This window comes from Paramormyrops kingsleyae, chromosome 17 (assembly GCF_048594095.1).
Source record: "Paramormyrops kingsleyae isolate MSU_618 chromosome 17, PKINGS_0.4, whole genome shotgun sequence".
NCBI lineage: Eukaryota > Metazoa > Chordata > Actinopteri > Osteoglossiformes > Mormyridae > Paramormyrops > Paramormyrops kingsleyae.
Genome location: NC_132813.1, coordinates 7,324,299 through 7,346,633, shown reverse-complemented (window position 1 = coordinate 7,346,633; position 22,335 = coordinate 7,324,299). Strand labels below are relative to the sequence as shown.

The 22,335-nt window shown below is 44.5% G+C and overlaps 1 protein-coding gene and 1 long non-coding RNA gene across 3 annotated transcripts in view; both read left to right on the top strand.

Annotated features, from left to right (window-relative positions):
• Positions 1–4,412, top strand: part of LOC111856401 (ubiquitin carboxyl-terminal hydrolase 25-like) — a 102,943-nt gene extending 98,531 nt beyond the window's left edge. For both annotated transcript variants that reach the window (XM_023836329.2, XM_023836333.2), the window contains one exon: positions 1,941–4,412. The gene's annotated coding sequence lies outside the window, so the exon portion shown is untranslated. The remainder of the gene's footprint in view (positions 1–1,940) is intronic.
• Positions 4,413–18,854: 14,442 nt separating this feature from the next.
• Positions 18,855–22,335, top strand: LOC111856406 (uncharacterized). Its single transcript, XR_002841132.2, has 3 exons — positions 18,855–19,150; positions 21,083–21,158; positions 21,869–22,335. It is a non-coding gene; the product is annotated as an uncharacterized lncRNA (long non-coding RNA).

The following is a 22,335-nucleotide window of genomic DNA, read 5'->3' as shown; positions in this document are numbered from 1 at the left end:
CTTGAAGTATTTTGGCGTATCTATAGCGCGTGATGTTGTCGGGCTTTGGCGTGTTGCATGTCGAATGACGTGAGGAGGGTGGTATCTGAGAGCGGGCACGCGTGCAGACAGGTTAACTCAGTACACTTTCGGGAGGGGGGGGGCAGTAAGAGAGGGTCACACCCAGGATCTGTGCAACGCGGCGGCTGGAGTCAACGGAAGCAGACAGTCAGAAATAGGGTTGGGGGGGGGGGGGTCTGCCTTGTGTCCTTGTTGTCATCGACTGCATGCGGTGGGGGTTTGGTGGGGAGGGGTCACAGCAGGTACTGGCAGCAGTGGGAGTGTGGGTGGCGCACACACTGAGATGGAGCTGATGAGGATGATGATGATGAGATCGGCAATGGGGGGTGGGGTTTGGGGTGACACCCCCTCCGGCCATACCCCCCCCCCCACCCAACGCTTACCCTACCTCCGCCTTTGATTCATCAGCCAGTCTGATTTCCCACAGAAATGGACGAGGAGCGTTCAGCCCACAGCAGCCGGGGTGGGGGGTGGGTGGGTTTAAAAAGACAGTGCATCCGTATTTCCAATAACATGGAGTCGAGTGGCTTCTTAGTGCCCCCCCATCGCCAACCCCTTTGCTCCATACCTCACAAACCCCCCCGTACCCCCCCCCATATGCGCTGCTCTCACCAACCCCTCCCCTGAGGAGTCGAAGTCCACCGGAGGTCACGGAGAAGGTGGCAACGGCGGTGGTCGCGAGGGGGGGGGGGATGCGGGGGGGGGGGGGGTTCATGGATCGAGCGAGGCAGTGATGGGAGCGCTGTCCTCATGGTCCATCCACGGCGCAAAACGGCGGTCCGGTTTCTTCAGCGGGAATAAAAGGTGCCGACCACAGCTTCTTAAAAATATCGTCGCTCTCCCTGTTTCTTTTTTTCCCTTTTCTTCGTCGCTCCAGCCGCTCGGTCAGGAGGAGTTCGTCCACGACGAGCTGCAGATAAATCCCGGCGTGCCGCTCCGGAGCCGGCAGCTCCCCCCCGGCAGCCGCCCCTGCTGCCGCAATGACAACTTATTTTTCTCGCTGTGTGGAGTGTGGCACTGTCTGGGTGGGGGTTGGGGGGTGGGGGACGCTGTATGATGTTCTAAGATTAAAGCTCCAGTGGAGTGCCGCTCTTTTGTGTCGTTGTGTGTGTTTTTATTTTATTTTATTTTATGTTTTTTTGTGCTTGGAAGTTACCGGCTTACTGTCGGGATTCTGGCTGCGGAAACAGCTGGACAGGATGGATGCAGCTTCTCCAGGTTTACTTTTAAACTTTTTTTTTTTACAATTGTTATAACCATTCAGATGACGATCAAGATGATACGGAGGTATGGGGGTGAGTGAGTGGGTGGTGTGGGGGCGGGGGTCTGGCGGGGGGGGGGGTGACATCGGCGACGGCACCCTGTAACCCCTCTGTTTGAAGCGTGCAGATAGAGGCCGGCGACTTCAGCGGTCAGCACGTCCCACGGGGATGGGTGTTGGGAGGGAGGGGGGGGGGGCAGGAGAGACGTGGACTGATGACCTGCAGTCGCTCTGAGGACAAAGAGGAAGGACTGTCCGTCTGGCTGGGGGGGGCTTTCCTCCACGAATACAAAGGCTAGTTAGCGCAGACGGGAGGTACGCCAGGGCTCTTCGATTCCTGCCCCTCTGAATGGAGAAATAAAAGTCTGAAAATCTGTAATGAGCTTGCTGCTTCCTCCTCGCTCCATTCTGCCCCTCCCGGCTTCTTGTCCGTTCTTTTTTTCTCTCCGGGTTTGTTTCACGGAAGGGCTGCGTGTGTGTTTACGTGCGCGCGCGCGTGTTCGCCGTTAGCTTTACTGTCTCACAGTGAGCAGCCCACATGCCGGGGATAAACCTTTCGCCGAAAAAAGGGGCAGACGTTTATCGTTTTTTTTTTCCCTCTTTCTCTCTCTTTCTGCAGAGGGGTGAGCGACACGAGACGGACCCGGATCCATCGCGTGGCCCGACCCACCAGGCAGAGCCGGACGCTGGGCCGAGCGGTCTTATCTCTGGCGCGGAGGTTCGGCCGGGGGAGCAGGGGGCTCCTGGCCACAGCACGGGGATGGGGGGGCGCCGCTCGCCTTGCGGGGACGGCATTGGCGCGCCCGGCGGACACGGCGGTGCTCCTCCTGTTCCCTGAGACCCTAACTCGTGAGCTCTGTCAACCAAAAATCACGGGTTAGGCTCTTGGGACTCGGGCGGAGGGCACGGGCGTCTCTGGACATCGGCCATCTTTCGAGGGTGGAGCTGACACGGGGGGTTGTGGCGGTGGCAGCGACAGCGGCAAGGCAGACAAAGAGCGAGACTGCGAAGCAGGCGACGAGAGAGAGCTTGTGATGGCGCTCAACTTTCTGAAGCTGCTAGCCTCCCGCTAACGTCTTCAGATCTGCCGCTAATATGTCTCCTGATGCATCTGTGCATTTCGAAATCTGGGAACATGAAGCATCTAAAGACAAAACCAGGGACTGAGTGCAATTCCTGTACTACTTCTGTGTGTCATGTCCAACTTAGCCTGCTTAAGTATATTTACAAGCAGCCGTACTTGTGGATGCTGATAATAAAATAACTTTAATATCCACGTTCTGATTATAGTAGACTTCATAAACTGCTGATCCTGTGCAGCCACGCATGCACAGCCAGGGCATGCTGCAGTAACGTTGCATGCTGCAGTAACGTTGCATGCTGCAGTAACACGGCTTTTATTAACTTATGGACGTGTTTTGCAGCGGTTTTCAAAAAAATTGTAAATAATGCGTTTAAGAAAAGCGAATCATTTGGGGACTTTATAAGCGAATGCCAATGCGATTCAGATGTCATGCATTCAAACCCGTGTACTGCTAGCCATCTGGTAACGATTAGTTAGCGCTGACAAAATTGGTTTAAGGAATCAAGTTTATTTTAGTGCTGTGTAAAATTCTGAAGAATCTGTGTGTGCACACTGCAGGGGGAAGATACAAGTCTATTTTTGACAGAGTTTTGCTACCTCGGTTTTTAATTGGTTTCTGTGAACGCTGATAAAGTCGTCGTAATGTCTTACATTAAAAATATTTATAATTAAGGTTGATATTTCAAAGCAGCACATTCATTGTTCATTTTGCCACTTTTACCAATTCGTACATAATGCCTTTTGGAATCAGCCACACTCTGCAATCATGTTTATCACAAGGATAAGAAGTGTGGATTTTGTGACTAAAGCGTACCTGAAAGAAAGGCTAACCTGCGTATATGTCAGCTGGAAGTCGGATGTCGCCACATTTTTGAACCTGTGTTCGGCTTTGCTGGCACAGACCGTGGCCTGTGAGAAACACCAGGGCCCATGAGACAGACTGAGAAAGTCTTGGGGGGGGGGGGACGTAGGACTGAAGAGAGAAGAAAGGTTTGGTCTTTGAAATTCTATAACCCTTCAGTTTTTACAGTAGATAATTAATTTTGAATATCTTTTTCTCATTGTTTTCGTAGCAACACACACTCACTTTACAATGCGGCGAGCTCCTCTGTCCAAATGTTCTTCTCGTTCTCGATATTGCGATGGTCGTACCTGTAATGATGTGCTTTGCCACATCAGTTTATTGTAGATTTGGACACTGCTTCATACGTCAGGTGTCGCTTTAGTAACGTCGGACTATGTGTCACTCATTCACAGATCTGAGTTTGGAACTCATTTTTGACCGAACACATAAATATACACAAAATTAAAATACCAGCGTCGTCATTTTGGACAGAAGTCTTGTGTTTCTGTAAATATGAAGGTATGGAAGATGATCTCTTGTCTGGCTGCCTCGTTTTCATACTCTCCTTATAACCTTAACCTGCAAAAAACACTGCATATTGTTATTACTTTCACACCTGCAACTTGCATTTAAGTTTCAAAATGGATGAACTTCTTTCAAGTTCTGCGTGACATTTACTGTATTCTGCAAGTAACACTTCTGTAAACCCATCCTGTTATTGAGGCTAATGTTACATACTTCACACCCACCAAGATACTGTTTGATTTCTTTGTTGAAAAAGGTTTATGCCCCCCACCATCACCACCACGTCCCTGATGAAATGCATTGTGGGAAATTATTTATGGTCCATCACTGCAAATGAAACTGATTTGTACTAAACAGCATTAGAATAAACATACATGATATTAAACTGGAATGAACTTTCTTAATGTTCGCATTGGAGGTGCTGAGCTTTGTATATTTTATCCATCCTCGTTTTACAGGGTTCCTTTTGTGTGCATCATAGTTCTTAATTTATTGGCATTAATGCAGAAAATGTTTTTAAATTTTCGTTTTACTTCTGCAATGCAGCTTTGGGTTCTCATGTTGCATAAAAAACAGATTCATGATCAAAGGAGATATTAAAGAAACAATTAAAATTATTGAAAATGATGCTCTTTAAATCCAGTCTGTCTTTTGTCTTCATTCTGTTATCGGTTTATTCTGTAAGATGCAGTTACACAGCCCCTGTAAACTCTTTGTAAGTCATGCCACACAAACATGTAGCGTTTGAATAGGCCTATTGGAAGTTTGTGTGTGTGTGTGTGTGTGCGTGTGCGTGCCTGTGTGTATATATAATATATAAAATTATTATACAACCAAAAAAACCTCATTTACCCTCTAACCCTTTTTCTAAGACTCATAGAGACTTGCTCTTACAATGCAATGTCAGCTAGCTAGACTGCTAATCATTTAACTTTTTTGGCCACCTTGAGGAAATTCATCCCAAACCACCCACTACAATTACGCGTTTGCATTCTTTCTATCTATCTGTATGTGTGTATATATATATATATATATACACACACATATATATACACATATATATATATATATACGTACTAATTTGTTTATTTGCTTGCTTGTTTATTTGTTTGTTTTTATTCCCAGTCTGAACCGTGGGTGATTGGAGCTAATCAGACGACGTCTGCAACGCGAAGCCCCCAGCAACAGGGGACGAGGTGAAGGAGGCGGCGGCGCGCCCCGCGCGTACTAAGCAACCAGGCGCGGCGCCGCTGGGCCAAATGTATATATTGGGAGTGACTATATTAGTCCGCAGCTAGAGCTGATCGAGCCAGACGCCGGGCGGGTGGCGGATCCGCGCCGTGCCTCCCGTATTTTCAGCCTGTACTGAGTTCACTTACAGCGTCCTTCAGCTCCAGAGAAACGCCATCGCCCGCATGTCTCTCTCTCTCTCTATGCTATTCTACCCTCGATTTTGCATCTTTAGCCTCAACTTTGGAATGTAAACAAAAACGCACATTTTATACACCTGTAATATGTAATGCGCAAACTGAAATGCACGGTCAGTTCGGAGTATGTTTAATATTCGCATTGTTCTCTTGTCAATACCAGCACTGTAAGTGCATTTACAGAGTGGGACTGCCATTAATCCCTGAGAGCTTCTGGCTCTGCTTTTCTCATCCCAGAGGCATTAGGTCTCTCTAGCTGTCGCGATTCCGTGCAGGTTTTAACGACCGCGGTGTGGAGCGACGACGCTAATATCAATGCCGCTGGAAACGACTCTCCGCTAAGGGCTTTATCTCGGCACCGCGGAAAAGACGCGGTGAACTACCGACAAAAGATATCGGATTTCTTTAAATTCCCTTTTATTCGTTCTGTCGTTTTCTGACATGGTTGTCTGCAGAAATTAGCGGAACTTCACATTTAAATTCTGGACAGATCCCAGAATGAATCAAAGTAAATTGTATGTATCTGAGCTGCCTTTCTGGTTAATCAGTCCCAGGAATCCCTGGGACTCTGGGTGGGATTTAAAAACAAATCTATGGTTCTTTTTAATTGATATCAGGATTTAGAATTTATACATTGAAATTAGCCTATATTTTGTAATACAGACGAAACCGCAAAAAAAATGTATGAAGCACAGCTGTTGACCAGCAGTTCCTCGTTATTTCGAGGAATATTAATCGGTTTCTTGATATTAATGATTATATCAGGAAATAGAAGTAGTCATCCTATTTCAAAATGTTATGTCTCATAGGCTACTTGTTTTAACTGAAACGATTTTTATATTAATATATGTCAAATCAATGTTCTTTTTACTGCTGCTCACCTAGTATATAAAAATGCAATTCATCAGTTCCGAAATTAAATACTTTTTTCGGTCCATCCTAAATAAGTTTATTTGGTAGTAATTAATTCGTCTTAAGGACCGTGTTCGAGTCATTACCGGCTCCCTCTCAGTGTATTCGATGCTGATTAAATACGCTGAACTGTCAGCTCAGTGGATGTAAATTTTTCACGTTTCTGCGTTTGGATGCGCATAAATACGGGCTTAAGTCCCAGGAGGAAGCACACCTCTGTTTGGGACGCAAAAACGCTGGAGTTTAAACTCTTCGGTTAAGAACGTCATTATGATAATTGGATGCCTATATTGCCATCTTTTAGGTTGCAACTTGTCTCAAGGTAAAGGTGATAGAAATTAGTTATGACAGTTAATAGTTTTGATTGATCTGCGAGAGAAGAATAAAAGATTGTTTTTGCAGTCAATTAAAGGGTCGCCAAGGCTTGCTTTTAAGCTACAATAAAACCCTAAAATTAAAGTTCCAACTTTTCTGATGGGCAGTTTTCTCTTTTTAATTGGCTGCTCCATGGCTGAAGTTGAACCTTGTCCTAATTTCTCCGTGAAATAAAATCTCAAATTCAAAATATGCTCTTACTTTCTCGCTGTGAAGCGTGTCTCTCCAGTGGCCCTGACCTCCTGCGATGCGGCTACATGGAAGCTCCCTGTAGCTCACGGGGAGACACGGCTCTGCTTTCCAGCTTAAACGACGCGCTGTTTGACATCTTCACCATCCTAGGAAGTAAGTGGAGTGTACAGAAGAACAGAAGTAAAAGGGCAAAGTACAAGACAGGCGCTTGACAGCCCGAAGAGCCGCAGTAAGGGGGAGATGGACAGCAGGGCTCTGTGCGGTGTGTACAGTCGTCTGATTTCAAGGTGTGCGGTGCGTGACAGTTTTTGCACGCGCTCAGGGTAAACTAGGCAGCTGCGATTCCTTTCTTGCGAATAAATCCAACACATTTGCACCTCTGTATTGCGGGTCTTGTTGTCTATGCATCATTAGCCAAAGGCAAGGGGTGAAATGTAATTGTGTTGAATACAGACTCATCATCAGGGCAGGTAACCATGCCTACGGACAAGGCATGCGCCTGCAAAGTGCCGGACAGGTGAGCGCCGCGCTAATTATTTATGCGAGCTGACGTCACAGCAGGGAAGACTTCGCCGTCAATCCGAATCGCCGAGTCCGACCGAAATGCCGCGAGCTGCCGTGCGGCGTCAACTGGGGCCTCGGAGAATCAGGAAAGATAAGGGCGGCGGGGATTACAGATAGCAGACACGGGGAGGGTGCTGGGCGGGGGTGGGGGCGCCTTACGAGGCCTGACGTCTGGCTTTCCAGACACTGCGGCAGGAAGCCAGACAGTCACCTGAGCGCTATTGCTCCCGTTATTTCATTATCGCCAGGCTGCTCCAGCTCTGCCTGACACCCCCTCCCCCATAATGATTAAAGGGCTTTAATACTGATGGAGGAATGAAAAAAGCGACGCGCTGCCCTCCGTGTCGTGATTTCCTGGGGATAAAAAAATATTCAGGCTAATCCAAGCCGCAGTGAAATTAAAATAAGATCAGATGTCTTTATTAGTTTGGAGGGGTGCTGTCCGCTCAGGGAAGGCATTGCGACTCCCATAAACGCGGAGGATCAAACGCAGGGATTTTTTTATACCTGGGTTTCTTGTGGTGTGACCAGTAACCGGGTGTCATGCAAAACACTTGTCTAAGGCACAACAATTAACTTTTTGCAGTTTGGCAAAATATTATGAAATCAGGACCTAGATTTACACATTTCAATAAAACGATGTCTATGAAATGTGTAAATCATTATTTCAAAACATTTCTTGGTAAAAAAAAGGGCCTTGAAGCATTACCTTCCCTTTTTTTAGCATTACAGCAGCTTGTAATGCTGTTCCCAGTGTTTTTTCCACAATAAGTGTGTATACGTCAGTAAAAACATCTAACGTGTGTTAGATTTTCTTTGAATTGTTACCTCATAGATTAACGCCTGCAGTACACAGTAAATGAAGGATAAATAAGGAAAATGATGGTTTCTGCAAAGAACCCTGAAATCAGACCATAGAGACGGTGATGACAATCAAATGTAACACAAGCTGCATTTTGTGAGAAAGTAATACGGAACTGCATTGGAATAAACTTTCAGAAGACAGTAGCACTAAACAGAAAAGCAGAAAAATACTTAATTTTACATAATTTTAATATTGTTTAATATTTCTGTAATCAAAAGTGTGAAAATAGGATTTTCAGTGGCTCTGTTTCTTAGTTCTACAGTATACATAATCACCTTAATTTGCTAAATGAAATGACCTTCTGTTGTTGGACAGACTCATGCAGTGGCTGACAAATTAGGGCAATTTACCTTCAATTTCATTATATGAAAACAGTTTTTCTCAGATTGATATAGCTACATAACTTAGTAAGGTTAATGTCATTTTGGGGATGTACTTCAGTTACAAGTTGTATCATTACAATTTTGTGTTTTCTGGTTTTACTGAAATCTCCCCTATTACTGAGACTAAGCACGTGAGGAATAATTTGCTTTTATATGAAATTAATATATGGCACAATATCGCATGTTATTTTACAAACTGTAATGGGGCGTTAAATATTGACTGCAAAATTATTTTTGAGAAGGAACAAAAAAACAGGAACAGGGGAGACAGCTTTGTTTCTCCATAATAAGTTGTGAGAAAAGCATTTAAATTTGCAGTAATTAATCACAAATTGTCAATGAATATAATTAAAACTTTACTGCTTGTAAATATTTAGAATATCTGAGAAAGCTGTGAAATTATGCTGGAGTGTTGAAATATTGCCAAACTGCTGGTGATGAACGGCAGTAGGGAATTTTCAGGGAATGTCACAGGTGTCGGAATCTTTTTCCGGTATTTAATGATTGAAATCTGTACATGCTAACGATTAAAATGTGTTTCACTTGGTCAAAATGGACTGGTTTTACTTTTCATTCTAATTGCTTTCAAAGGCAAGAAGAGAATTGGGCAATTTTGCATCTGCTTGCAGCTAGCTGGGTGAATATTGTGTTTCTATGCCTCCCATCCGAGCCTCATGTCGTGCTGCAAATTTTACCTGTACGTGAACTAAAGCTTTGTCACTGAACTGTTCCATCCATTATGTTCAGCGGTAATGTAAAACTGATCTAAGATATGGATAACAAAACGGCTGGTCGTGGCTGTTTCCTTGCTGCGTGATCGCTCCGCTCTCTCCCCCCCGTCCCCGTTCGTCGTCTTGCTTCGCTCCTCGAGTTATTGCCCCCCCAGCCCCCCACCCCGCACAGTCAGCAGCGCCGCTCTGGACTGGTTGTCAGGGCAACAGCATAGCTGCCAGCTGGTTCTGCGGCGGCGCTGGAGCTGCGACCAGCTTCTGCTTTAGTGGATAATTAGGACCCGTCTCGCAGGTTAGTTTTTTCCGGAGACCAGAGTTTGGGCATGACCTGTGGGCAACTCCTCTTTACCGCCAGTGGTGAAATCCGTTAACCCGTTCAAGCCCCCAGTGGCCAGGTCTGCAGAGTCCTTACGGCAGAGATGATCGAGGTTTTGGATATTTTGCTGGAACACATTCGCTCACAAGTGGGTTCTCTCCCAGGCCAACTACAGTCTGCTCTGGGCGGGTCTGTAGTTGCTTGGGATCTAAAGATGAAAAGGCAGAAGTGGACCCGTTTCATTTGAGTTAAGTTCTCTAGAAACCCACACGGTGCCACCAAGTCCTTGAAGAAATACATTTGATTTAATTGTTTTCCATCCTGTGCATGACCTCTTTGATATTCCAGGTCTGATCACAGCCTCGATTGCAGGGGTTGGCGTCTTACAACGATGTTTTCCTGTGCATCCCATGCTTAATTCAGAAATTCACCATTAACATCCTACTTGAGTTTGGAACTATTTTGTAGCTGGAGTTTCTCAGGGTTATTTTAACGATGTAATCTGTTATACCAGGGACAAGACTGCATCTGTCATACATATATTCCTAATATTATCCAATGAGGCTCTATTAAATCGAACAAAAGGCGCTCTTTGCCCATAGTAAAGGCTAATATCATTGGTCTTCTAAGAGATGAGCAAATTAAAACAGAACATTGCATCTCAAGCATTACATTTCAGACAGTAATAAAACTGGAGCTGTTTCTGTTCTCTTGTTTGCAATACATATTCAGTATTGTCTCTCATATTAATTCTGTGCCATTTGCCTCGCCTGTGAAAGGGAATGAAATGGCAGGGTGTCTGAAACCTGCAACGCTTATTGTGGGGGGTAGAGGCGGGGAGCCACAAGAACGCTCTTAAACGAAGCCCAGGGCCTGTTTGACGGTTAGAGACATCGTCTGACCTCGCTGCAGTTAACTTTAAACAACGATATGCATTCCAGTCCTGGCGTCCTGCCCTCGGAGCTGGTGGTTGCTGCAGCCACCCCTCGAAAACCAAAAAAGCCCACCAACCCCCCCAGCCTCCGTTCCTGCCAGACCAGCGGGGACAATGAATTTTAGCCCCGCTGCGCTGGTTTCCACGTTCAGGCTGCCAAGCATGTGGCAGGAGTGAGGGTGCGGGGCCAAGGAGCAGACGTGGATGGGGGGGGGGGGGGGCAGGCGGGTAGTGGTGGTGGGGGTGGGGGGCTGGGAGGAAGAAACTCCAGACTCCCCTGAGGGCAAAACGGAAGAAAGGTGAGGTGCCTGCTGACCTTTACTCCCAAGGCTGTGCGTGTCTGACACACACACGCACACTAACGAGAACCGGCTCCCTGGGCCGAACGTTACTCCCCTTAAAACGGCATGGCCATCCTCAAAAGTGAGATTCTCACATAAATCCTTACGTACATCTCCTCACTCGCACACAAAAAGCATCCGCAATTGCCACACACACAATTCCATCAGCACTTCCAGCCTGAAAGTCAAACCTGTAGAGAAGTACGAAGAATTGCATTTCATACAATAATACCCTGATCAGCATAACAAAACAGATATTTTTTAACTGATATACTTATGGAACAATAATTTAAATATATATACACAGCCACAAATAAATAATTGTTACGCAATATTTATAATGGAGTTTCAGCATAAGGGATTTATTATGACTATTGTGAGAGTAATTATACACCTTATGTAATAAATCGTAGCGTGAGGAATAAATGAGATTTTCATCTCGGCGTAAAAGCCCTGACGTGTATTTTCATTTCCGATGATTTTTACACCTCCTGTTTTCAGCCACCAGCGTGCCGCAGGTTTATGGATTTCTGCGACCGTGTCCCTGCTGGCAGGAAAATACCACGGAAACTTCCGGAAGGGATAAAAACGGATAACCTGAGGTGGGATGTAGCTGTGTGCCGGGGCCTTGTGTGCGTTAATAGGAGAAATGGCATGAAACGCTGGGGGGGGGGGGGGGGGAGTGCTGGTGTACGGACACACAAAGACTCCCTCACCTCGCCCGACGCTCAGCCACAGCACCCGAGTCCTGGTGGCCTCCCAGAGGAGCCATCCATCTCCCTGTCACAGCCCCCACCCCTCGGCCTCAGCCGCACCCCCCTCCCACCCCCTCACGCACTGCGGGGAAGGCCAGCAGACAGCATCTGAGCACCGGCGACAGGGACAGAATCCTAATGTGCCAGCACAGGCAGGGAACGCGGGCGGTGAGAACAAAGCGCTTTCTGAGGGACATCTGAGGTTCCATCGCCGGGGAGGATGCTGATGCGGACACCTGGGATGGCACTGGGCGCCCATCGTCAGCGAGCGACGGATTCACGTAGCTGGATTCGAAATCGATTTGTGCCCAGATCACACGCGGCCGTTCGCCGACCTGCCTGCAGCCACATCCCTAATCATTATTTTGACCTTGCTACATTGTGTTGCCGTTTGAAAAGGTTTTATTTGTCCTAGCCGATTGAGATCTTTTCACGCCAAAGAGGTTCTCAATATCTATCGAGAAAACCCTGCGCGCCTTAGCCCAAAAGTATGATAAGGGCAGTGACGATTCTAGATAAAACGTGGGGTATTAATCTGTCCGATGGGAGCATATGAGTCTTACAACTGGCCTACTGGCGGCCACAGATACCCAGAGCTAACACTGGATGAGTTCTGCGGGTCCAAGGATGATGACAAACAGCATTTGTTGTCTGGTGATCTGGAGTCTCTCCTGAAAATTTCTGTGCTATTCCAGGCCTGTCTGCCTTTAAAGTCTCTTTTAGCTTCCTGTAGAATTTAAACATTTCCCCAGCACCGGTATGACATCAGAGAAGGTTGTGTTGGGTCCTCCTGCCTGTAATTTTATTTGTATTACTTTTCTAAGTATATTACCACGGAAAACAGAATCCACCTCCCTCATCCCCATCCTTTACTGAGTCTTTCTCTTTGTCGTTAAAATAAATCTGGTGCATTTTATTTATAGTGGAAAAGTAATGGTTCTTCGAATGTTCCTTGCATAATTAGGCCAAAATTGCAAAGTGCAGGATGGGGAAACGATATCAGAGTAATCTATCTTTTATATGAGTTGTTCCGTGTGCATTGAGAGAGGTTCTAAGCTTGGAAAACTTCAAGCTCATGGTTTAGACACAGAATCCACGCTGTACTGAGGGCAGGAAAGATGCCCCTTTGCTGGCCCCTGTTAATTAGGGACTGTCCAGTACTGGGCTGCTGAAATAGCACCGATCGTACTCCCTAGAACCATTATGAACAGACTGATCACTCTCGGTCTCTTTTTGTGTAAAATGCACATTTATTTTATCGTGTCGCTCCTGGGTTTGGTGTTTCAAATGTAGCTGCTGTTTGTTTGGCTCTTTGTTGTGCCATATAGCCCATTGATTTTTTCTTTTCCGCCCGCAGACAACAGAGGGCTGTCATGAGTCTCAGGTTGTGTGTTTTGGATGTTCCTGATATATCCATAAAATTCCCCCTTCTGTAAAGCTCCCTTAAAAAAAATGGGAGGGGTGTGTGTGTGTGTGTGTGTGGGGGGGGGGGGGGGTCCTGTTACAAGAAACAGAAACGTTCAGGACGAGAAAACAAGTTAATCTCTGAACTTGCGCGACCTGTCCGAGCCACTGGGCCAGGCCCTGAAATCAAAACTGGTTCCACACAAAGGCGACTTTGATTTCTGGGGAGTAAAGTAAACACCCTGCTGTTTCTCCTTATCAAAACTGCTGACGGTTTTCCTGAAGTTTGTTGCCTGAAGGGCTTTCACACATGAAAAACAGCATTTGCACATGGCGGACGGCCAGCTTCCCACTGCTGTGAATGAAGGGAAAAAAACCAAAATAAACAGCTGCTATGTAGACATTTATATTTAAGACATATTTGTATACAACCACACAAAGTATTTTCCTCATATAATTGGGTTTGCTCCCCCAGAGGTGCTTGCTCTTTTAGCCTCCAGGTCCCAGAAGTCTGTGGGAGTCCCTGTAGTCCACTGCATGTACCAGTCAGGAGGGAACTGAGGTATATATTTAGGTCTTTTTGCTTTTGCCTTTTGAGCTCTATGAGTTTACAGCCTCCAGGTCCCAGAATGCCGTGGGACATCCTGTAGTCCAGTGTGTTTCCATATCATATGACCACAGATTCATTCATACTACTTCTGTGGATTCACCATGTATGAACACTGAATGTTGTATCTCGATATCTAGGAAAGGGAAAAGGGGGGGAGGGGGGGGTATTGTATTAGAATGAAGCAAAGTTTCTAAAGAGCCATGACAATGGTGATGCTTTTAATATGAAATAGGATTTCAGCTGGGAATCTAGATGTAATCCTACTGGATTCTGGTATCAGGTCATATGATTTGAGGCCCATATGACTTTGGTCCGGCAGAGAGTTCAAGTTCACAGCACGTTCTGACTCAACTCCGAGTTCGTCCACAGAACATGAATGTGTCGTATTCTCCAAACACCGACACCTTTCATTGGCAGTGCCCCTGGATTCGGAATCTGGCGGCTGACATTCTGCACGGCATTCACCCACTACACCACCTTTTGTGTTCCGTTATATGCATAACACCACCATATTTTTCATTGTGAGATGTTTCTCTCTGACTCCTGTAGCTTCTTGTTGCACAGCTACAGTCTGATCAAGTCCTTCGTGGCAAAAAGGCCAACATGGCCCTTGAGCACAATATAGAGAAGGGCCATCACTGACTCAATGAAGGCTTGATTAAAGATCTATTGATTTAAGCACACCTTCACCACAGTGGACCTTGAATCCCAAGGCCATTGAGATGATTTATTGATTTCTTTTCTCCTTTAGCTGGAAGAAGGAGCATAGCAAGTACTTCCAGATGGGGTGCATACTCCCGGCGCATTCTCAGACCCTGACAACGGGTTCGATTCGTCACCTTGGACTCAAACCCTTACCCAGTTAGCTGGCGCTTCCACCTGTGCAGCCTTAACGCAGTTTCCTGCTTGTGACATCAGTTGGAGAATAGCCCCAACAACCACGAACGTCACTGCCGTTTGTTTAGAGGGTATAACTGCACCAAGCTCATGATATAAGTCAATACCTAATTTTGGGAAAAAAAAAAAAAGCCACCACATTTAAAATCATGTTTTTAATGACTTTTCTATAATTGTTGTACTACAACTTATGTGACTGACTCAAATAATAATGAAGGAAAAACCTTTTTTTTATTTCTCAGTATGCTTTACATGCATACTACAATAGGCGCAACTGATGAACTATGTGATTTTAAATGGCACAATTTGTTATTGCGATGTCGTTGCAGCGACTTTTTAATTACTCATTGCTTGCAGCAATATTGTTTGTTTATACAGATAAGCAATTACCGTGCAATTAGATAAGTTACTACAGGGAAATGATATAAATGATACTAGGTGCATAGTGCCAGTGATGTGGATTTAACACTGAGGGTGTTTATTTCAGTCCTTGAATTAACACTGCCAATTTCACTCTGTCTTATTGCCTACATTAACACGGCCCTTTCTTTTATCCCACTGATTAAAAAAATTCTTTAATGGCTTAATCTTATACCTCATAAAAAGTAGCCGGCACCTTATTAAAAATGTGGCCTGTTTACCCTTGGGGTCGGTCAGGACAGCCTTCCCCCGAGTCCGTGAACCCGGAGCTGCTCCAAGTCCGAGTCGCCTCGGACTTTTCTGCTCAGCCTCCAGCCTTTGTTTGGGTTGCTATGGCAGCCTGGCATTCAGGTTGGCCTCGACCGGAACGCCGAGGAGGCAGGGGGAGCGGGTGGTGCGGTAAGGCTCCACCAGGGGAGGAGCTAATGAGTGTCCCCCCCCCCGCCTCCCGCCACAACCACCACCAACCCCAGAGACACTCCAGCCAAGTCAATGCAGAAACAGGACCAGCAGACATCTGATGGAAGAGGCTTCTGGGACTCGGCCACAAAGCAGCCCCCTTCCGAAAGGTCACAGGGATCAATGCGGTCGAGCCTAAAACAAACACACGCCCACCCGCTGGCCCTGGGTAGTGATGGGTCTCGTCCCTGACAGGAAGGTGATAGATCCTGGGAACAGGGCAGGTAGACGCCCACAGACGCTGGGTAAGAGGTGTTCCTGAAAGCATCGTCTTTTCAAACGCAATTTGGTGCTTAGAGCAGCTGTCTGAAGGCGGCAGTCTGAGCCGGGCAAGGAAGAGCAGACGGTGTCACTAAAGCATTCCACGTTTTGGCGCTTCAACCTGGTTAGGTTGCAATTAGAAATTTCATTAAGGTTCATTATTGTTTGAAATCCCCACAACTGTGTGCAAACCTGGCCAAGACTGTCTCATGTATAACCATGAACAAACCACAGAGCTCATCTACACAGGTCATGCTTCTGCTCCCGATGCCAAAACTTGCTGGAAATCATGTAAGACAAATGAAAGCAAAGTGTGTCCGGTCCTTTCCGGGGGATACTCCTGCATAGTGTACTATGTCAGCTGATGGTTAGCCTAGTGCGTTCTGTCGATTGTGCACCTTCTGCTGTTATTTCTGACTTAATGTAGAAGTGTGTCCAGAGGAGGTTGGTGATGTGCACTGAATACAATAATTAACTTCTGTACCACATGCTTTTATGGACATGGAAAAACAACCCCACTTTTTATATCTAACATTTACCGTTTATCTGTGTGTCTGTGTTCCCACAGGAAAATTTATTGCTCTAAGCTATTTTTTTTTTATTTCCGAGGGGGAACACTGGATATGTCATTTGTAATTCAGGAAGATAACTTTTTTTTTTTCTTTCTAATTATTGCCCCCAAAATTGTTATTGTTGAGTTACAGAGTCTTAGTGATGAAGTATCAGTGTGGTACATGATAAACGATCAGGACATATCCCAGGTCAGGCAAGGAAGTCAATAAGATATGAGAATAACCTAATTTGTTATATGCCGTAACATACTAAAATGAGATTCCCCAGACTCTGCAGAGATCTATTTTTTAGATCCGGCTGAAGCTTCAGCAACAGTACAGAATAAAACCTGAGAAATCTGTGTGGCAAATCTCTCATCATGACAGAAAATACAGGGACCTTACTGCTGCTGACCCAGTCCTCTGGATTTTCAGGTGAAAATTTACATCTGTAGAAAACAAAGTTCTTAATTATTTATAAATACTCTTACTTTCACAGGCAGTTTTCCAATAAAAAAAAACAAAAAAAAAACATTGAATCCTGAAGGTAGAACAGAACATACCCAGGGCTGACAGAGTTGCCACAATTCAAATTCTGATTTATAGCTAACAAGACACAAGCAACAGCTGAAAATGCTCACAAGAGGTCTGGTTGTTCATTTAAAAAATGCTTGGCTTCATGTGCATCCAAGCCCCGAAGATAAATGTCTCATCCACAAATATTTTAGTCAAAAGAGCAGGAACATTTCGGACACCCAGGTGAGATTTTGATTGAGGTAACACATATTAATCGTGCTGTTATAGGACAGCTGATGAGATTTTCTTCTCTGCATAACATGAGGTCTGAAAAACTCTTCCCTTTGACAGCAAAGAGTCATATATCATGCTTCTGGCAAGAACACTTCGTGGGAACACCTTGATGGGTTGTTTGTGAAGCCCTGGTATATAGGGATCTTTTTGGGGTGGAGGAATCTCTTTGGGGGAATAATATCACTTAGAATCATGAAGAGCAAACCATAAATCAGGGGGAAGCTGTTTCTTTATCAAGTATTGTTAGAGTATTGTAAGTGTTTTAACAATAGGTAACGGTTCCCCCAGATCTCATGCAAATGGACAGAGAAAAATAGGGTACAATCACACCAAGCCAGCATAAATAGTTACTGGTAATAGCTCTCCAACCAGATATACCTTTCAATGATCAGATTCATTATAGAAATATTTTGGCTTTTTCCCCTATGTTGCAATAAATATCACAAGCTGAATAAGACAGTATTTAAAAAAAATGTCCTTTGCATCACTTTATTATGGGACAGTATGATTTGGCAAAAGTGGTCAAGCACACATGTCTCCTGATGCCAAATTTACCCCAGATGAATATATGTTTTCTGCACAATTGAATTTATGTTAATGTAATCTCAACATGCTGAATTAGCCAGATTTGTCTCGAACAGCATTTTTGTCTTGCCTGTTTGTGTTTTTGTAATGCCGTCCGTGGCATTGAAATCCTACCAAGAGGCACGCCAAAGATCAAAATGCATGACACGGGATTCGTGTACAGTCTGTATTAAGTCGTTAGAGAAATTTACTGCAAGGGATTACAGATCTGTGACAAACTTCCAAAAAGGTGTCAGAGGCTAATATGGCAGCGGCGTGTAACAAATCAGTTGGGTTTTCACCCAGTCTCTGATTCAGTCTTAGTGTTTAACGGCTTACCATAAATAGGAGAGTAGCGCAGCTTTGTTGTAAGGCTGCTATTAATGGTTTATGAAGTCTTGTCTCTCTCAACCCACCTCAAGACAAAACTTAACCAGGAACTGGTTTGTATAGTTAATTTTTATCGGGATAATAAAGGTGAAAAAATAATCTCAGATATCCAGCTGAAACAAGCAGACTATCTGAGAAGCTGAGATATGTAATGATTTCTAACGGGACAGTAGGTCTCCCCAGTAGAGAAACTTACAGCAGTACAACAATGTAGCTGTTCCACGATCCATTTTAATACAAAGGAATATATATCCCAGTCTTTTACAGGGTTTACCCAGGCGTGTGGCCTGTGCTGTCTGGGATAGCTTCCAGGCCACCTGCAACACTAACAAAGATAAGCAGTTAGATGGATGGATGGATGGATGGATGGAAATCCATCCTTCCACAACTGCTTATCAAAATCAGGGCCAGGGTGACCATTTAAAAATTTTACTAAAATTTGATTGGTGGACAGCTGAACTGCTCCATTTGAGCAGGATAGCTTCAAAACAGTAGCGATACTTTTCCCGTGGTTCCGCCATCAGGTGATCTGCCAATACATAATGTCTGCCAGTTAATACAAATTGAAACCGATTGATGAGGTCTATTGATTTCAACTAGAGGAGCCACCCAGGCAGTCTGTAAGAATGCTTTCAGTGAACTCACACGGGATCATTATGACCTGCAAGAAAGGATTTGTTAATTTGTTAATTCTTTCTGGTTCGCTGTGATTCTGTTTGTTTACAAGAATTTGCATAAAGCTTTAATGAAACTATGTAAAAAAAAATCACAAGCTTATTTATCTTTGGTTTCATTTTGTAACATTTTTAAAAAAGCTTAATTGTTTTTCCTGCAGTTAGACTCTGTATAGTTAACTGTTAGCATATTTAAAACAAAATGGCCACCACCCACTAGCGTCACACAGAGAGAATTACATTGTTAGCAGATATTCCCTCAGTGCCCATTAGAATGGTTCCCTGTAACCTATTTGCATGATATCGCAGAGAGTCATTTTCCACTATTACTGGTCATAATCACCTGAGCAGGCAAAACTAAAGGCCTAATAATCACAACAAGAATGGGTTTTTCGATATCTTCATTTTATGTCAGCTGACAGTGAGTGACGGGCATCGGGAGATGATTCCCGTGTAGTGACGACGTTTTGCAAGCGAAGCACGTTCTGCGGGGATGTGGACAAGTAACTGGGGGCTGAGGCAGTAAGGGGCCACCCAAGGTGTAAGTACAGGCCAACTCTAGTGCATTACTGCCATTGTACAGTAAGGGAAACATTAGTATTTCTTTGTTTATATGTGGTAGATCATCACATATTACACAGAAAGACTTATTATTGCAAGGATCCATTTATGGTCAAACAAAGAGATTGGAGATGTAAGAAGCTCGATCTATCTTGCGTGTATTTACTCTTGCTGCTGCACTTGTTTTAACAAGCCGGGTTTTCAAAGGAATCGTATTATATACGCTGTAGTCTTTTCGGACCTTAAAACGCTCTGAAAGTTTTCTCATTTTATAATTCCGTGAGAGACGTCGATAAACATATGGAAAGAACTTTATCTCCATCTAGTGTTAATAATTCAACATTGCAGGTACCCTTACAAATTAAAAATGGAGACGAACTGAGCAGCAAGTTTCTGTCCAGCCATTAATTCTTCTTCTTCTTTCTTATTTTTTTAGAATGTTAATAACAGTGGTAATGACTTATTTTTCCTTATTTGACATCAGCTGTATTTCATGTAAGTTCAAATGTAAACGTGTTCATAACGTCTGATAGCAATGTGTAAAGAGACTTTTATGCGTTATTTTAATCCCTATAAAGTTTCGTTTTAAATGCAGAATATTAAAAATGGGGATTTTAGAAACCTGTCTTAGACTAATTTTTGAATATGAATTTGCGGATATTTTTGGAACTGATTTTAATTGCATGTTAGTTTAACGCAAAATACGTAAAATTTGACTTTTGCTGCCATCTCGTGGTCAAAATTCACGATGAACGCTTCAAAAGTAATCTTTTCAGGCAAATTTTATATTAATTTGATAAAAATGAGTTCGAAATCAGAAGAGTCAAGAGAATGCTATTTAATTTACCCTGCACCTGTCTAAAAATGAACCAAAACTATTTCCATGTTGCTTATATTAATGTATTAAGTAATGTGGTCTTTAAAAAGTACTTATTAGGATTACGACTCAAAACGCTGCGGTTCCTTTGATACGAACAACTATAAAATACGTGCCTGCCAACCCCTTGTGTGGACTTGAGCCTCGCTCATAATATAACGGCAAGTCATTTATATTGTGGCCACGTTTTACCAATTCGTTCCACCGAGGTATATAAATTTTATCGTTAGGTCATGAGCGAGGCTGCGTGCATTTTTCGAGTGATAAAACAGAATTCTGGGTCATACAGTCTCCAGTTAACCAATTAAGAAAATCAGCACAATCTACACACGGTGTTTGGGAAGTTACTCACAAAAGTAATCCATTAAAGACAGGTGTGGAAAGTTCAGGTCCAGAAAGAACAAATCCAGACCAAGGTTTTGGCTGGTTAAAACAAAATCTTGGTCTGGATTTGTACTTTTCTGGACCTGAACTTTCCACATCTGTCTTTGATGGATTACTTTTGTAAGTAACTTCCCCAATACTAGTGTAATTAGCTTCTGGCCATTGTTGAAATGAAAGAAAGAGACAGACAAAGGAAGTCGGACCTCAGAGCAGGGATAGGCAACCCTGATCCTGGAGTGTCGACCGGTATCCAGCAGAGTTTCCGTCCTACCTGATGAGTTACTATCTGCTGAGATCATATGTGGTTCATCAGAGACCAGGTAGTATAGAAAACCGGGATATTGGCTCTGCAGGATCAGGGTTGCCTACCCCTACTTCAGAGGTAGCATCATTTGTCATTGATCAGCTTTTGGGACACGGAAGGCTACAGTACCATGAAACGCTTTTCACGTTAAAACAGAAAGCCTTTCTGTATCTCGTTATAACGATAATAAGGTGACAAAGAGAGAACATGTTTGGAGCATGATAATGATTAGATTCTCAAGTTACCTGTGAATATAGGCCAGCCATTCACTGCATTTGGCACTGAAATCGGTAATGAAATAATGGCAGTGTTATGTAACCTGATACGTCTCCTAAACGTTTTGCTAGGATGACAGAGGCCTAGAGAGGCAATTATACGCCGCATGGAGGCCTCAGCTCCAGCGTTAGAGACTTCTGCAAAGCGGTAAGTGGCTGTCACTCCGTTAATACGTACAGGTGCAAACCTAGAAGGTGCTTTGCATAAATAGTCAAAACAGATTTTTAATGCATTAAGTTTATTTTTCAAGTATACCGTGGTGATTCAAGGTTAACCAACTATTAATCAGTCATGAAAGTCTTATCCTCCTGAGACTTTTTAAACTGTAAACCATCTGACCAGAAGGGAGCAGTATTTAATCACATAAATGCCCGACATTTCACCCAATGCCGAAAACAAAACGCTCATCAAGAAAAAAAAGAGTTAGCTTGATCACACACACACACACACACACATACACACACACACACACACACACACACACACACACACACACACAAATTTAGCAGTGTCTCCTATTACCTCTTTCTCTTTTGAGGTTATAATCAGTTCTCTTGCTGCATTTTCGCCAGAAACTTTAACCAGCCTACTAAGAGACGGTGTGTTTTGGCTGGGAAATGCCGGCATTTTGCCCTGGTGATGGATAACTTATTCGCCCTCCATAAATGGCCCGTGTGCATCCAGAAATTAAAAAATGTCTCTCTGGGTTTAAGTTTCAGCCTTTTACCTGACTTATTTCCATATTTGAGCCTGGCCCATATGGAAGCTGAGCCCGGCAGTCCGAGGTCTCACAGCGCTGACGCTGATCTGCCATGACCCCTCCCTTGTCTTTCTGGATACCATGGTGATGCTCGCAGCCCGGCAAGCTGTTCACACTCTGCTGAGCCAGACTTTCGGCTCCTCGGGAGTTTTGGGAAACACAGTGCCCTGTGCGGGCCTTCAGGTGCCGGGCACCACGGTGTGGTAACGGCAAGGGTGGTATTGCTCTGCTGCCCTCAAATGATCCCCGGTGAGTCTCCACCCTGTCACCAAATGGTAATACTGCACATGGAATACATGGGGGGGGGAGGGGGTGCTTTATCTCAAGCCTTCATCCCCCTGGGTGCTCTGCTTGGGAGGCTTGTTTGTTGTTGGTGGGCAACAGTTTTTTCGTCTTGGGGGTGTGTGGGTTTTTCTTAAGGAAATGCAGGTGATTGATGAGCCACAGAAAAGAACGGCAGTCTGGCACAGAGCTGATAAAGCAGTGGGATGCTTCATCCATAATCCCAAGTGTCCCGGGGGGCATCCACCGAGGACTGCCTGGACCCAACCGCACCCAACCGCA